The 15484-nt window shown below is 50.6% G+C and overlaps 1 protein-coding gene across 8 annotated transcripts in view; it reads left to right on the top strand.

Annotated features, from left to right (window-relative positions):
- Nrp2 (neuropilin 2) overlaps nucleotides 1–15484 on the top strand; it is a 107887-nt gene that overhangs the window by 15933 nt on the left and 76470 nt on the right. The window lies entirely within an intron of this gene.

Raw genomic sequence — 15484 nt, forward strand, 5'->3', positions numbered from 1 at the left:
ATGGTGCTGCCTGCCCCAAGCACAATGCTAAATGTTCAGGGCCCGGGCTGGGCCCTAAGCACCCAAGGCACTGTGGGGCTTAGAAAATGAATGAAGGGGCTGGCTGGTGGGACAGGTACAGAGGAGCAGGCCAGAGTCCTGTCCTTCACTCAGAGCAGGCGTGGGCCCCAGCCAGCGCTTCCTCCCGCAGGAAACAAGGCCCCTCTTTAACTAGCACTCAGCTGGCCGCGAGGCTCCGTGAATCAATGCCATTATTGCCCTCGGAGGACTCCTTCGCACCTCCACAATGGCCTGCTCCTAACGAGACAGAGCCTTTGCTGAAGCCCAGAAGGCTTCCTGACGGATGCCACATGGAACCAAGAGTCATTAGATGGAGTTTGTAATCCCCGGGCCACTCCTGACTAAGCGGGTGACACTGCTTCCTCTTTGTCTCCGTGCCGCCCACATCCTGGACACACTGACTCAGCACACCAAGTCTTCCACTTCCCTGGCAGTGAACTGTTCTGAGAATTTGGGTTAGGGGAGCTCTTCTGCAGCAGGCGTGCGGGGCCCTGGTGACTCTGGCCGGGCGGTGGCAGGTTGGCACCCACTGACGTGTGCCGGGCAGAGGACTTGGGGCTGAGCTCTGAGAAATTCATCTAAGCACCTCTCTCCACCAAGGGCCAAATTCTCTTCTGCTGACACCAGCAGATCTTGCAGGGAAATTGCTAAGAGGCTGTTTTCCGAGTGCCTCGTGGCAGAGGGAAAAGGTGCAGGTTTTGGAAGGGAAAGCTGGAGTGTTAGTGAGGGAGGGAGGCTGCAGACCCGCCAGCAAGCAGGAAAAGGTGAGAGAATCATGCCCTCGCCCCACGCCGCGCTGCTGCAGCCCCTTCCCTGCCTGTGCCAACCTTGTCCCTGGCTGTGGCTGCTGCTGAGGAAGCAGGCTTCTCCAGGCTAGGCCCCGCTGGCCCTCCTCACTGAGGAGTTTCCTGTTTTCCTCCCTACTCCCCACCCCCATGCTGGGGCTTCTACCTGAAAGGTCAGGAAGGTCAGGAAAACATCTCTCTGGAGTCTATTCCCCCAGGCCAGGTTGTCAGAAAGCCTCCCGGCGGTTAAACTTCATCTACCGGACCTTGTGTTCAGGTCTCTGCTCCACCCCATTTTCATTAATTTTTACTTTCAGAAAGCCACGCCTGGGTCTCGCAGCTTCTGGCTCTTTGAGATAGTTTGAACTTTTCCCTGCTCATCAGCACTGAGAACACAGGAGAGGTCTTTCCCTCTCCTCCCCCCACAAGGAAAGAATCACTTCATCTAATTCAAGTCCTGGAGCTCCTGAGTGGGCTTTACTCCTCCTCCCTCCTTCTCTTCATGTTGGTTCCAAGGCAGCTCCTCATTCGCAAAGCCCTGCTGCGGGGAATCAGCTCCACCTGCGCTTTGGCTGTCTAGGTCACAAGGTGACACTTCCCAAAAGAAACTGCCCCCGCCCCCGGCCTTCTCAGGGTAGCGTGCTGTGATGACACCCTGGCAAAAAGGGGAAGTGAGCCAGAGAGCCAGGAAAGGAAGAGTCACCCAGCTCTGCCCTTCTGTTTTTCTCTTCCTTTTTCTCTGTGCAGGATTCATTGCAAAAATATCCCCTGATGTGGGAATGCCCCACCATATGAAAGGATTACCCTGGTCTGTGGCTATAGCCGTCTGTACCGTGAAATCTACATCCCAAAGGTCAAGGCGGAGGCTGAATAAACCCCAGACAGACCTTTCCCCCAACCGCCATTTGTGCACCTTGTTCCACTGAAGCCTGCTGTCTGCTTAGAAAATTTCACCCACGAGTCCCCCAGCCTCACCTGAATCAGTGTGATCAAGGCCAAATCCCCAGTGAACGCCTGTGGGCCCTGCCTGTGTCCCTCAGGCCTCAGCACCCACAGGCTGCCCCTACAGGCAGAAGCCAGAGGCCTTGGTGGCAGTGCTAGGGTCCTGCACTCAGGGAGAAGGGCAGGCGTTGGGGCTCTGTGGGCAAACAGAAAGAAGCCGCTTGGTCCCCAAGGAGCAGAGGAGGCCAGGAGGCTGCTGCTCTGGCAGACAGAGGCCTTTCCCTTGAGTCATCAGCCGGCAGGCTGGGTGTTATGATTTTAGAAACACACATACGAAGCTGAGCATTTTTTCCATTGCTAAAATTTGGAATATCTGTATTTTCTAAAACATTCATCAGTGTGTCATCCACAGCTTGTCCATGAGTCCTCAGAGAGGCATGGCACCCTCTCAACCCAGTAAAACCCACGTCCCGAGGCTGGGCCCTCGGAAGAAATGGCCATTTCCAAGTGGGTATCCTGGGAAACATTTTCCAGAAAGTGAGAAAACCACTAGGAAGGCCTGAAAGAGTTCTTAGACTAAAGACCTCACAGGAAGTCTACACCACTGTGGCCGGACGTGTTACATGCAGTGGGAAAGGATTTTATGCTCACCGAAGTGAAATTTGCAGACATTAAAAAAGACCCCTTTAAAGAGCAAAAGTGCTTCTCTAAAAGGTAATGGATCACATCTTAGGTCCCAGGCTGCCTTGGTGTGTCTTTGTAAATAAAATGACGCTTGATTCTGGCTTCTGATTCGCTAAACGTTACTTTTTGTGACACTGGCACAGTATCGTACTTGGATCCATCGAATTTAGATTTGAATTTCTATTGTCTTCTTAAACTTTCTAGGCCTCAGTCTTCCCTTCTGTAAAATCATAACTACTGTGCCAGTTTTCTGTGCCTTTTTCATGTAGATGCACAACAAATTAGCAACTCATTCTTTGTCCTGGGAAACTTTGGGGCTGTTTCCTCTCGGGGCTCTTCTTGTCCCTTTTGCTATCAGTGGCCTGCCTCCTAGTCTCTTGCCTCTGACTTGTTTTACCTTGTTGTTTTAAAAAGAGTACTTTTACTTTACAACTTGGCTTCAGTTTTGTCTGGCTATCTCTTAGGAAGACTGGATTCTGCAGTTTCAGCTCTGCCCTAAACCAGTGTAATACCAAGGCCACTACTTCTAGGTGGGTCTAGTGAAGCTTATAGCAAATCAAGAACTGCCGGGCGTGCTGGTGCACACTTGTAATCCCAGCATTCGGGAGACTGAGGCAGGAGGATTGCTGCAAGTTGAAGGCCAGCCTGGGCTACAAAGTGAATTCAAGGCAGCTTGAATTGCATAGTGAAGCCCTGTCACAGAAAGATACACACATACACAAAACCATAAACAGCAGAGCAAGAACTGACAAGTGACCCCAAATGACCAAGCAGGACAATGGTGCATGGTCTTAGTTCAGATGCTTAAAATCTTTTTCTTTGGTTGGTTCTGCGTATTCCTACAGTCTGGATTTTTCAGGTTTTGGACATTTGGCCCCTGGCTGGGGCCCTGGATAACCAGACCGCGTGCGCCAAGTCTGCACCCTATGTACTTCTGCAATCTTCCACCCTCACAAGGCGTCCTGGGTGCCCAGGGCTCGGGCCCCCTTCTCCTTGCCCTGTTGCCCTCCGGTAGCCTGCACCCCTCTTCTTTCTCTCTGCCCCTCGCTTCCTCCAGTTCTCTACCGGGATCTCCTACTTTGCCCTCCCAGAGCAGGCATGTCCCCATGACCTGCTCACCTTTGTGTGTGGTCATCTTGTGTCCTGAGCACTTTAAGGGTGTGGATCGCATGTTTTGCTTCTAAAGCCTTGCAACACCTAGCCCTGGAGGGTGTAAGCCGGTGCTGGCAGGTGATTGGTTTAGTGATCTTTTTACGATGGAGACCCCAGGCGTGGGTGATGTGACGTGACCTTCCCTGTTCATCCCTCTGAGGCCACATAGTCATAAGGAAGAGCCAGGCTGTGGGTTCAGCCATTACCCTGTGACTTGGGTATCTTTCCAACAGCCGGTTGGTTATTTATTCGTTCATTCCTCAGAAGGCAGTTACTAAAACCCTACTGTGTGCCATGGGAAATAATAGCGCTCAGAGTTTGGGAGGAGAAAGTAAGGTAAGAAGCAGTGGTTACTGAAGATAAAGCTGTCCTTATCCGGAACGTCATCTGTGAGCATGGCGCCTGGCCAAGCCCTTCACAATAGCTCTCTCCTTTGATCTTCATGACAAAACCTGTGACCTGTGATTTCGGCTCTCTCCAGTCTGTGGGCGAGCAGCTTGAGCTCAGAGGAGTTAAGCAACTGGCCTTGGGTCCCACTGTGGGAGGCAGCCCTGGAGGGACCCAAAGTCAGATAGCCTATTTGGCAAACTGTTCTTACTCTCATGCTGGCCGTGTCCTCCACACCGGCTGCTTTGGCCAGGGCACAATGTGGGCTCATTGTGTGGGCCCAATTCTGGTTAGGTGGGGAAATCCAAAGGGTCTCCCTGGAGAAGTGAGGTAGACAAGGAGGTGTGAGCGTGGCTGGTGGCTCTGACAGAGAGCAGCATGTTAAAGACAGGAAAGTGGGGGGGGGTGGATCAGAGAGCTTCGGGGAGCACAGACGTCGAACTTGGAGCGCTTGATTTTCCTCCTGTGAGCTGGTGCGGGTGGAGTAAGCAGGGCTGCCCTTGTGAGCTGCTGATGCAAAGCTCCTTCCTGGCGGAGAGGCCTGAGTAATGCTATTTAACTTTACTTCCTGGCAGGCGACTTCCACCATGGCCAGGGCAGAGGGGCCGGGGGCAGGAAGCAGGAAAGGCTGTGATTACAAGGACTCTGCAGCCCCACCCCCTGCCCATGGTGGGGTCTCCACAGCACAGGCCCAGACCTGGGGATCCCCATTCTGATGTTTGAGTGTGGGCTTGGCCTGGGACAGTGCAGGGACCATGTGGGGCGAAGCTCCTCTACCCACTTCTGCCTGATATGGAGGACAGGAGGTACGGCCTCAGCTGGGGTCTGCAGAGGTCTCCAAGGCCGGCACAGCAGAGCTCAGTGGAGCCAGAGCAGGGAGGGACCCTGCTGAATCACATGCATGACTTTATGACAGATTTACTCCCTGCCCACTGCACAAGCACTCCCAACCCAGGTGAGCAGGAGGCCTTGCCTGTAGGGCACCCCCTGCTCTCCAACCTTGACCGAGGACTCCGCCCAGCGGTGAAGGGAGCTGCTTGTTCGCTGGAAACCCGGGAAACAACAACTCAGATCGCCCTCTTCCTCCTCACCAAGGTTAAAGAGCAGTTGGGACAGTGGTTATTTTTGGCAGCCTGTTTTTTTAAATATGCGATGTTGCAATCGCAGCTCTGTCAATGCAAGCTTCACCGTGGATGTCTCTCCTAACAGTGCGTTTTATCTTCTGATGCAGAAAGTCACTTGAGATTTTATCCGGCACAGCCCCACTTGTTTTGCCTCCCAGCCTGGCACCTACCCTGCCCCTGGAAATCCCCGAGGGCCACCCCTTCGCCCCATGTAACTCTGTGTAATTCTCCCATCTAATTACGCCGGCTGAGAGCAGTCTTCAGAAATGCAGTTTGAGCACCAGGTGGGGATGGGGTAAAGCGCAGTGAAGGAGGAGACAGGAGACAGGAGACAGGAGACAGGCGACAGGCGACAGGCGACAGGAGACCCTCCTGCAACGGGATGCGTGGGTTTCCTGCAGTCCTGGGGCCTGGCAGAAAAGTGTGTTCTCTTTGGTTTGTCGGTATGGTAAGGGGATTTAAACCTTTGGATGAAGAGAAACTCAGGAGATAATTTAATTCCATTCCCCTACTTCTCCCTGGATAAATCATCCCAGAAAAATATATGTGTGTGTGTGTGTGTGTGTGTGTGTGTTTATATAAAAATTAGCTGCCCTTGTCTTTTCTTCTAGAAAAAAGCTTCCATAATCGCCCTTCATCATGAGATCTTATACCTCACAACTCCCCTCAGCTGATTACAGGGTAGAGATGGTTGTATTTAATTTACATAATCACACATTTTTTCCTAAAAGGAAAATCCCTGAAAAATGTTAGCTGGGTCAAAACTAAATTAAGAAAAGGGAGAAAAAAAAAGAAAAAAAGAAAGAAAGAAAGAGAGAGAGAGAAAGAAAGAAAGAAAGAAAGGAAGGAAGAAAGAAAGGAAGGAAGGAAGGAAGGAAGAAAAAGAAAGAAAGAAAGAGCAAAGCAGAAAGACATAGGCGTGAGCCAGCTTAGGTTTAGCAGGGCAGCGTAGGGCTCTACGTGATAAAAGAATATCCGCATGATTTTTTAATGCCTTTTTCCTAGCTTTGTAGCCAAGTGTCTTGGCAGCCTTTGTATATTTTTCTGCTCTGCTCCATCAGGAGCTCAAGTGTACGTTTGCAGTCAGTGTGGAGAGGTTGTCAGAGGGGCAACAGCAGCAAGCGTTTTCCCGCTCTCACCAGACGTCAGGTACCATCCACATTTCGCTCCCGCAGTGAACTGTGGGGCTGGTATTATTCCCACTGAACAGATGGGCATGCCGAGGCCCTGTGAGGTCACCCCACCAGCGTGGGGTGTCAGTCTGCCTGGAGCTGTCACCTGCTATCCGCTGGTCAGGGGTTTGGAGCCTGCCTGATGCTTTAAGATAGCTTCAACAAACCTCTCTTTTTGTTCCTTTTCTTTGCCTCTTCCTGCCGCGCGATCCATCCGGATGCCAGCCGGGCAGTCTAGGAAAGAGGGTCCTGTCTGTGTCTCTCAGCACGAACTGGGGGCCTCCAAGTGACCCCTCCCAGCCCCTGCACCCTCAGCCCCTCCACCCCTTCACCACCCTCTTCGAATTCCCTGCCATCCGCATCACCACCTTCCTTCTCCATCTGGAACCCGAAGATGTGAGGGCCAGTAATGGAGTGTCAGCGGAAGTAATTGATTCCTCACACGGGGAGAATTCGCCTGCCTTTAGTGTCAGTGGTGCTGAACCCAACTCGGGGAGGGTGAGCGGGACGTGTAAACAGTCCATGGCTGAGCTGTCAGGGCCGCGCTAGACACACCGGAGGGTGAGCGAGAGGGGGACGGCGGAACAAATAATTGTTTTATTGGAAAGGAAAGGAGTAAATAATATTTCAGCTCAGGGATTGGCAGAGGGAAGGAGAGGGATGGCTGTGGGCTGGGAGCAGTGCAGGTTCCAAGGGGAGAGTTTCTCTTTGTCTCAAGGTAGGAGGTTTCGTCCCCTCCCCACCCCCCTTCTCCCATTATCATCATTATTATCATTAAAATAATTACAGTAACAATTACAGCTGATGAGACCTCAGGTTTGTAGAGCACCTCACATCTGAAAGTTCAGAGCCATTTACCCATGCGTCATCCTCTGAGAGCGGGAGGAGGGTGAGGGAGTACGGTTATTATTTGGGGTCTGTTTGTGCTGGGGAGCCCAGGTCCATGCAGCTACAGGGTCTGGTCTAGTCTCAGGGCAGCTGCTTTGGGGGTCTCTGCTGCTGCTGCATGCTTCCCCACTGTACCCTCACCCACACGGCTCTTACAGCTCATCCCTGGTCCCTACACCTCCCCAGGGTATGTGTGGACCCTGCTGCTGGCAAGATGGTGAGTGCCCAGGCTGCCAGCGGTTCATGCACAGAACAAACCATGCTCTTAGGCTGTGGGATAAACAAAGGTCCTGCAAGTTCAGACGCACCCAGCACCCATCCTGCTTGCAGACTTCCTGAAATTTTGTTCCCCTCATTTTAGAAGCCTAGACACGGCCCATCGAAGGTTTATGAGTGTCAGACCAAAAGCACCCAATATTTCAGAACATTCGCCACTTCCGCCTTCAGGAAACCCAGGTCAGCCCTTCCTGGGTAGAGGAAGCACTTCTGCAAAGGGTGTGGCGTGGGATGTCACCTTTGTGGCCTGAGCTTGGCTGGTTTTGCACCCCACACAGTCACCACGCTCCAGGACACAGCATCCGTGGAGGGTGCGGTGACTGAGTGGCCGCTGGAGAGACAGAAGCGGTTCCAGCTGACTGGCCACAAGGGCCAACTCAGAAGCTCCTCCCTGGCATCCGGCAGTGCTTTCCTGCCTGGACCTTCTCGAGGGCCCATCATTCCCACACCCCTCACACCCTGGTGCTTTTTGCACAGTGGTGACAAGTTGTCCCCTGGAGCCAAGAGTAGCTCTGAGCTCTGTTAGTTACTTGAAGCTCTGAAACATCACATCTGCCACCTTCTACTCCCAACTGCCCCTGTTTGGATTTCTGCGTTTTTCAGACAAGTTCTGCATCTTCCCAGTTTTGTTAGAGAGGCTGAATATCAGCAAAGAGGGGCAGAAACCTATTGGGAGCCTAAATCCCTGCAAGAATGAAAAAGGGCTTTGGAAGCAGTGATTGATCCCTGGTGCCTAGCACACCTCTGTTCTCAGCAGGCTCCCGTTTTCTGGACAGATGGGGAGGTGATAATTTCACTCTCACAATTAGGCCCTCCGGGAGCAAGGGTTAGTGACAGCCCATCCCCAGGGAACCCCGCACTGGGCAAATGGAGGTGGCTGCCAGTGCACCAGGGCCTCTGAATGACGCGCTGTACTTCCCCTCGGTGGCTGCCAGTTGCCTTGTGCCCCTTCTAGTCAGCCCTGAGAGGCACAGAGGTGCGATCCTTGTGTCCATTTATGAGACCCGCACACTGAGGTGGGACAACATGATTGACCTGTGCTAGCACAGAACAAGGAGTAAGCCTCGGCCCTGCGAGGACTGACCTTCATATCAGAGCAGCAGCCGCAGCAGCTACTGCCTCTAGAATGAGAGAAACAGACATAAAGTGCGGCCGCCTCCTCTTACCTACTTTCTACTTGGCATCGTTACAGAATGTTAGCGAGTTGACAGTAGAGAATGAGGAGTCTATAGATGCAGAGCAGGCAGGAGAAAGATCCAACAGCAGAGCTGCAAACAGCCTGTGCACAAACCGTACGCTTCGCACTGGCACCGGTTGCCTGGGGAGTCATCTCTTCCATAGGCAAGTGAAGCTGGGCAGCTCGGGAATGCATTGTGCCCGGGGAGCAGTGGGGGAAGCTGTGATCACCCGGGGGCCGGGCAGATGTGCTGTGTGCCCTTACTTCCCTGAGCGCCCCCCTCCAGGGAGGCTTCCCAGACACCCTTCTGCAGGGTCTCCTTCCTCTCCTTGAGAGCGGTCTTGGCAGCCTGTTCCACCAGGAACAATGAGACCGGCAGGCCCCTCCATCATCCAGGGTCTTCTGCAGAAAAACAGCCAGCAATTATAAATAGATGTTCTGTATAGTTTCCATTTTCTTGCCTTCAAGGTTTTTTAGAATAATTCCTTCAGTTTGTTTTGAGTTACTCTTTCAGCATACTTCCTCTGCTGGGTGGTCAGACTTCCTCCCTTCTAAAGGGCCATCATGACCCTGGCTGCAAGGGAACTGCAAGCAGAAAGCTCAGTCAATCAGAGAGATCAGGGAAGAAAACGCCACTGCAGGCAGGCACGGTGGAAAAGGTGCTGGCAGCAACGCAGATACACAAGCAGACATGGAATTCGGGAACCGAGGCCCTGGCGTCAGATCACCAATAATAAAAATAACAACAGCGATGACAACGCTGGCTCGCTGAGTGCTTACTGAGTGTTGCTGAGACGCACCCGCTCCAGCCTTGCTGTTTACCACCCAGCAAGTGGAGAAGAGACAGTTTGGGACCCAGCACGGCAGCCTAGCTCCAAGCCTGGGCTCAGGACCCAGGGTTAAAATAAAATCTCAAAAATGTAGGTGACCCAAGCCCTGCAGATGGATTTTTTGCAGAACGATTTGGAGTCAGGCGTACTGAGACTGTAACCACAGCTGCTGCGTCTCCTCATGTCAGGTTTGCAGGGTTTCACGTGTCTGTAGCTCCCCTTTCTCAAGTCTGCCATCCTATTCTGTGTGAACGGTGCTGTCTCAGGCATCTGACACTGTGCTGGGCGTTTCTAATCTTCCCTCCATCCCAAAGCTGAGGCCCGAGTTGATGTAGAAACAGACCGAGTAAGCAGCTGTCCACAGCCACCAGGGACCAGCAGGTCTGTCCATAAAGCCCCCAGCCATGCTGCCCAGTGCCCACCCTGCACTCAGAAAGGGGCAAGTTTTTGTGTCCTGCTCAGTTTCTCTTGTCACCAACCATATCCCCAGGGAAAAGTATACACACAAAATGTCAGTATATGATTCCGGGTTCCCTACCTCTGCTGTGTGCCCTCTTGGAAAACTGTGGACTTCAGAGTATATGGATGATGGCTGAAGAACTTAGAAATACACAGGGTCCTGTTTGCTCATTGAATGGCCTGTGGGTCACACACAGGCGTGCATGCACTTATAAAAATCTCACACTTACAAAAATTCACATTATCCCATCTGAATACTCACAAACTAGATTTCTTCTGGGTGAATCTCGGAACCATGGATTTCAAATCTGTTCCCTCTTCCCGTTGGTTGGTGACGTGTCTATTTTGGCACATCTTGCAAGCTTTATTTAAACAGAACTGACTAAAAAAGAGCAAGCTTCCATTCAATCTATTTCATAGTTGGGGCCCTTCATGTGGGCACCTGACTGAGACTAAAAGATTCCTTTTTGCCTGGTACCCACTTGCCAGTCAGTGCCACCGTGCTCTGATATTTCTGTCACTGACAGATCTTCCTTCAACAGAGATGCTAAGGGGAGAAGTCCGTGTACCCACAGGGTTGCTGCCAAGGTTCAAAGCCCGCCTCTGACCTTCTGTTGCCCTATGACGTTGGGCAGGTCACTTAACCTCTTTGAGTTTCGGTTTCTGCATCTTCAAATGAACAGCAAGTGTCACAGGGCCAGGTGTATATTCAGAGAGGATTAAATGGAATAATATCTAAACCAGAGTCTGGTTCAAATAGATGCTCAGAGCATGTGATGGCTCTCCATTAGTACACTAGCTTCTTAGGAAATCAGTGGTACCAAGGAAAGGAAGAACTTCAAGGAAATGAAATGTATTTCTTAAAACAAATGTGACCTGCCAGCAAGCAGCTGTCTCCCCAAAGGCGAGGTGTGCATATTGAGCCCACGCTTCCGGCCTGGAGACCTCAATATGGTGCAGCCCCAGCCCTAGCTTCCCCCTCCCCGGCGGCGTCTTCCCTGGGGAGCAGTGCCCAGCAATGCCAGCTCTCCCTCCGGTTCCCCTGCAGGTTTTAATGTAAGGATTAATAAGACAGCGTTGGTAGCTGTCTTTGAGCTTCCTGGAAGAAAGGCACTCCAGGAGGTGGCAATTTCTCAGGCCTGGATAATCTACTCATGAAATATGGAACTTTTGAAAGTGTGAGAAAAATCTCAAATCACTTTGACAGCATTTTAATTATAGTTGATGTGTTTGCCGCTAATAGTGAAAACGCTGTCAGCATGATTTGAGATGTTTCTTCCCAGCAAAATGTTAGATTTCATGTTTTTGTGTCAGGAGGCAACATTTTGGTTTTCAGATGCGACCAGAATAGCTCAGGAGTGTGTCAGGACCAAAGGCAGAAGCGCTGGCGCGGAGCAGCACGTTGGGCTCCTGGGGAAAGTGTGGCAATGGCAAGTGTGTGCCCGGCCTGCCGCGCCCACCACAGGGCCCTTATTCGTGACTAACTCAACTAGCAGTGAGCCCCCCTCAGAGCAGGGTTCCCACACGTATTGTAAATCCAGCAGCGAAACGCGGTCACTACCCCTGTGGTGCTGACTGCTAAGTGCAGGAGACAGGTCATAAACACTGCATGGTATGCTTGCGAGACCTTTCTAGATTATAATAGCTGTAAAAGAAACAAGAATATAGCGAGATGAAGAAGAGAGGTGTACCATCTGAAATGGGGTGGTCAGGGCAGAAGGATGGGGTGTACCATCTGAAATGGGGAGGACGGAAGGATGAAAAACAGCCCCCAAGGTAGCAAAGAGTATTGCAGGCAGAGGGCACAAGGAGGACCAAGGCCAGGAGCAGGAAAGAGCTTGTTGTCTGCAAAATGCCATCACCCTCCTAGGAGACGAGAGCATGAAAGGACTCATGGCTGGCAGAGGTTCTGGTCTTGGGCACCAGCACTGCCATGTGTAGACCCAAATCCCGAAGAACGGGCACTGCATTCTGGCTCAGAGGACCCGAGTACCCTGATGTCAAAGTCCCATCACACTCGGTTTGCGCCCACCCATAACGGTGGGCGAGGTGTCGTGCTGCACGGAAGGAAGGGCTTAGCATGGTGGGTCTTCCAGCACAGCAGGCCACCCTGTGGGGGAGCCTCAGGCACGGACAGAGTCAGGAAGCCTCCTTTCCTGTTTTGCCCAGTGACGAGTGTGCAAGAGATGGAATTATTGCTTGTGGATCCTGTGTACTCTTCAAATGAATTCCACCATCAAGATCCCCACACCCTAGATGTGGGTTTGGGGGAGAAGAAATGAAGCTTTTTGAGGTTGAGAAAGAAAGAGGAAACATTCTCTAGACAAATGCTGCACAGGCTGCTGCAGAGTCTCTGCGGTGAGAGTAAAAAGATACTCAGGAAATCATTATAGAAAGAAAAGAAGAACCGAGCGTAGGGATGGCTCCTCCAGCCCAGGAAAAAATAAACAAAATAATAAGAGGGGGTGTTAAAGCTTCAAAAGGCACTTTTCATTTGAGAGAGATTACGAATAATGAAATGCAAACACAGTAGTTAATATGTTCATTCGCTTGTTTATGTTGCCGTCAGGAAAATGAGTACCATGTTAGCGGATGAGCACCTTTTCAGGTTTTCCTATGTGGCCATCCCCGGGGTGAGCACTGAGTCTGTACCCCAGATTCCTTCACCAAACACCAAGGATTCAGTGCTGGTTGCAAAGCCATATTTATTCCAGTGCCACAAACTTCCTAAGCCTCTTCACAAATGATCCTGACAACACTGAAATTTCTAAGGAGATTTACCCCAGCTGTGGCAAATCCGTAATAATAAAAAATTTCCCCAAATGAGTCAGTCACACAGGAGGTAAATGAGACATTCTGCATGAGGTCAGCATGTCATTTGGAGTGTGCCCTTTGTGTAAAAAGCCCAGCCAGAAGGCCATGTGGTTAAGTGGGGCTGTCCACAGGGCAGAAGCAGGACCCTGGAGGGAGAGGGGAATTCAGCCACCAAAGCACCATTGTGACTCCCAGAATCGCTTTCCCTGCAAACAAACCTGATAGGAAAATCCATTTTTCTAAGAAGTTCAAGGAAGGGCTGATTATTTGCTTCACAAAAGACTTCACCAGAAGGGTCCTTTAACTAACAAGCTCAGAAAGTTTATAATAGGGTTGAATTAAAGGAACCTTTTTTCAAAAGGACATCTCCTCACTACACACGTTTGTAGATTTGTGAGGATATATTTGTTGGGGGCTACTTTGGAAGCATGGATTGGGGGATACAATACACCTTGGAGTAAACTGAGGCAAGCTTGCAGCAGTGGCATTTGTGGGAACCCTGCTTCTTGGCTGGTTTTGTTAATCCCCAAATGACTGGATGGGTGATTAGTCAACCATGTCTGAGGAACAAGCCAGATGAGGCAGGGCATCTCTTTGTCCTTCCTAAAAAAATTGTCAACACAAAGACTAGTTACAGTATAAAAAAAAAAAACTATTTATTGAGAGTGGCCATGTCCTCAACACTCTTCTGGGTATCCTAACATGTCCCATTTTCTTTGATCCTCACGTCAGGTGTGTAACGTAAGTGATGATGGTGATCTACGTGCTCATATGATGAGCCTTAGCTAACTTGTTTTGGCAACTCTCCTTTGAAAAAAGGAACTTCTGAAAAGTAGCTTTACCATAGATACTTCTGGCTTTGTAAAAAAAAAAAAAAATGTAGGCTTTTTGTAAGCAATTCAAATAATAGAGGAAAACACAGAAAGTATAACTTAGCAATTACCCCACCATCCGTCCGTGTGTCTCACCACTGTTAATATTCCAGCATATAGTCTTTCAGACAGGAAATAAATGTGTATGTTATAAAATGCACTTCTTAAAAAACCTACCTTTTTAAGTTAACAGCGCATCATGGACACCTTTCCCATAAAAACACAAATTCTAGATCTGTAGCACCCCTGACTATCACAGCAAAATGTTTCGTTTCATGCAGTTTACCAAAACAGATTCACTCTCCCCTAGGGTTGAGCTTTTTGACATCAAGCTATTTATAAACAAAGCCTCTCCTCATCTTTCACATGGTTTTTTTTTTTTTTAAATGTATGCATGAAGATGCAAATACATCTTGGCACAATTGCCTGATTATTTTCCTAGGAAAACTTTCCAGCAGAAGAACTATTGGATTAGAGGCTATGTACATATTAACTTCTATCACATTTCACCGAAATGCCTTCCAAAATGTTTGAACAGATTTATATCCCTGCTTATTTGCTCTCTCTTGTGGGGTAAGTCACTTCTGCCCAACAGCTCAGCCTCTGTAATGGGTGTGAAAATACAACAAACCACAGCTAAATTTCTTACGCCAAAATAGCAACACTACACAGACTAGAGGCAGTCTCTTAAATCTCAGAACAACCCGAGGAGAAAAATCCTTTTTCTTTTTTTTTGTCTTTTTCATTTTTATCGGTACCAGGGATCGAACTCATGACTGCCTGCTTACAAGGCAGGTGCTTATGCCACTGAGCTAAATCCCCAGCCCCCGAGGAGAAAAATCCTAATATCCCTATTTCACTCTTCTCCCCATTTCTGTAACTCAGAAAGGTTTAGTGACTCCACTGACAGAACTCAGCTAAAATGTGGTCAAGCTGGATCCAAACCCAGCTCTATCTGCTTTCAGTACAGAACTCTTGTGCCCAGAGCCCTGCACACCACAGCCTCCTGGTGAGCTGGGGGTGCCTGGTTAGGGGCTACTGGGGCGAGAATAACGGAGGGCTTTTCCAGAAGGTCTGAGGAGTCTCTCCTGAGAGCAAACTCAGCATCTTTTCGCTTTTGCTTTGGAAACAAGGAAGCCCCCAAGAGCCCAGACCTGGATAGATTTCCCCCACCTAGGCCTTCTCCACCTGCTCCAAAATCCCGGGACCCCACTGGACTTCCCCAGACTAGAATCAGCTTCAGCCCTTCTTGGAGCTACAGGAGCCCAGCCCCCGGGTCCAAGAAGGAACAATTCCTGGTCCGCTCCTTTCGCTTCCTTCACTCGCCTATTTATTGGAAGTGGCTGGGAAATCTGAAATACGGCTCCCACGGGGCTGCAGTGAGGCCTCGGGCTTCTCCAGCTCACATCGGCCACTTCTGCAGACAGCCAGCTCCCTCAGACCCATGAGCCGCAGGTGGATGCACCCCAAAGGGCACGGTCTCAGCCCCTCTCCACCCAGACGAAGAGATTTCTTAAGTGTGTTTTTAACAGGTTGATGCAGAATCAACCCAGAGGGAGGGAAGCCGAGGGAGATGGATGGTCTTAGCAAATAACAGTACAGCCGCCAGCAATTCAAAGGGAGCTGGTGGGGAAGACGCCTCACACCCCAAGAACCCTGGGAAATGTGTTATCTGTCAGGATAAAGAGAGCTCCATGAGTAGCAGCTGGTGAACCTGGCCAGGACCTCCCAGGCCTGCCCCATTGGAAAGCAGTGCAGGCCTTGGCTTCGGAAGGGCAGCCCACCCACCCTGGTAGGGGCGGGTAGTCATGTTTGCATCTCCAGGGGCCCCCAGGGAGCCAGCCCTGCCTTTGGAGAATGGT

This window comes from Cavia porcellus, unplaced genomic scaffold (genome assembly GCF_034190915.1).
Source record: "Cavia porcellus strain 051 isolate PalLab524CR breed Dunkin Hartley unplaced genomic scaffold, mCavPor4.1 scaffold_26, whole genome shotgun sequence".
In the NCBI taxonomy this organism is placed as follows: Eukaryota; Metazoa; Chordata; class Mammalia; order Rodentia; family Caviidae; genus Cavia; species Cavia porcellus.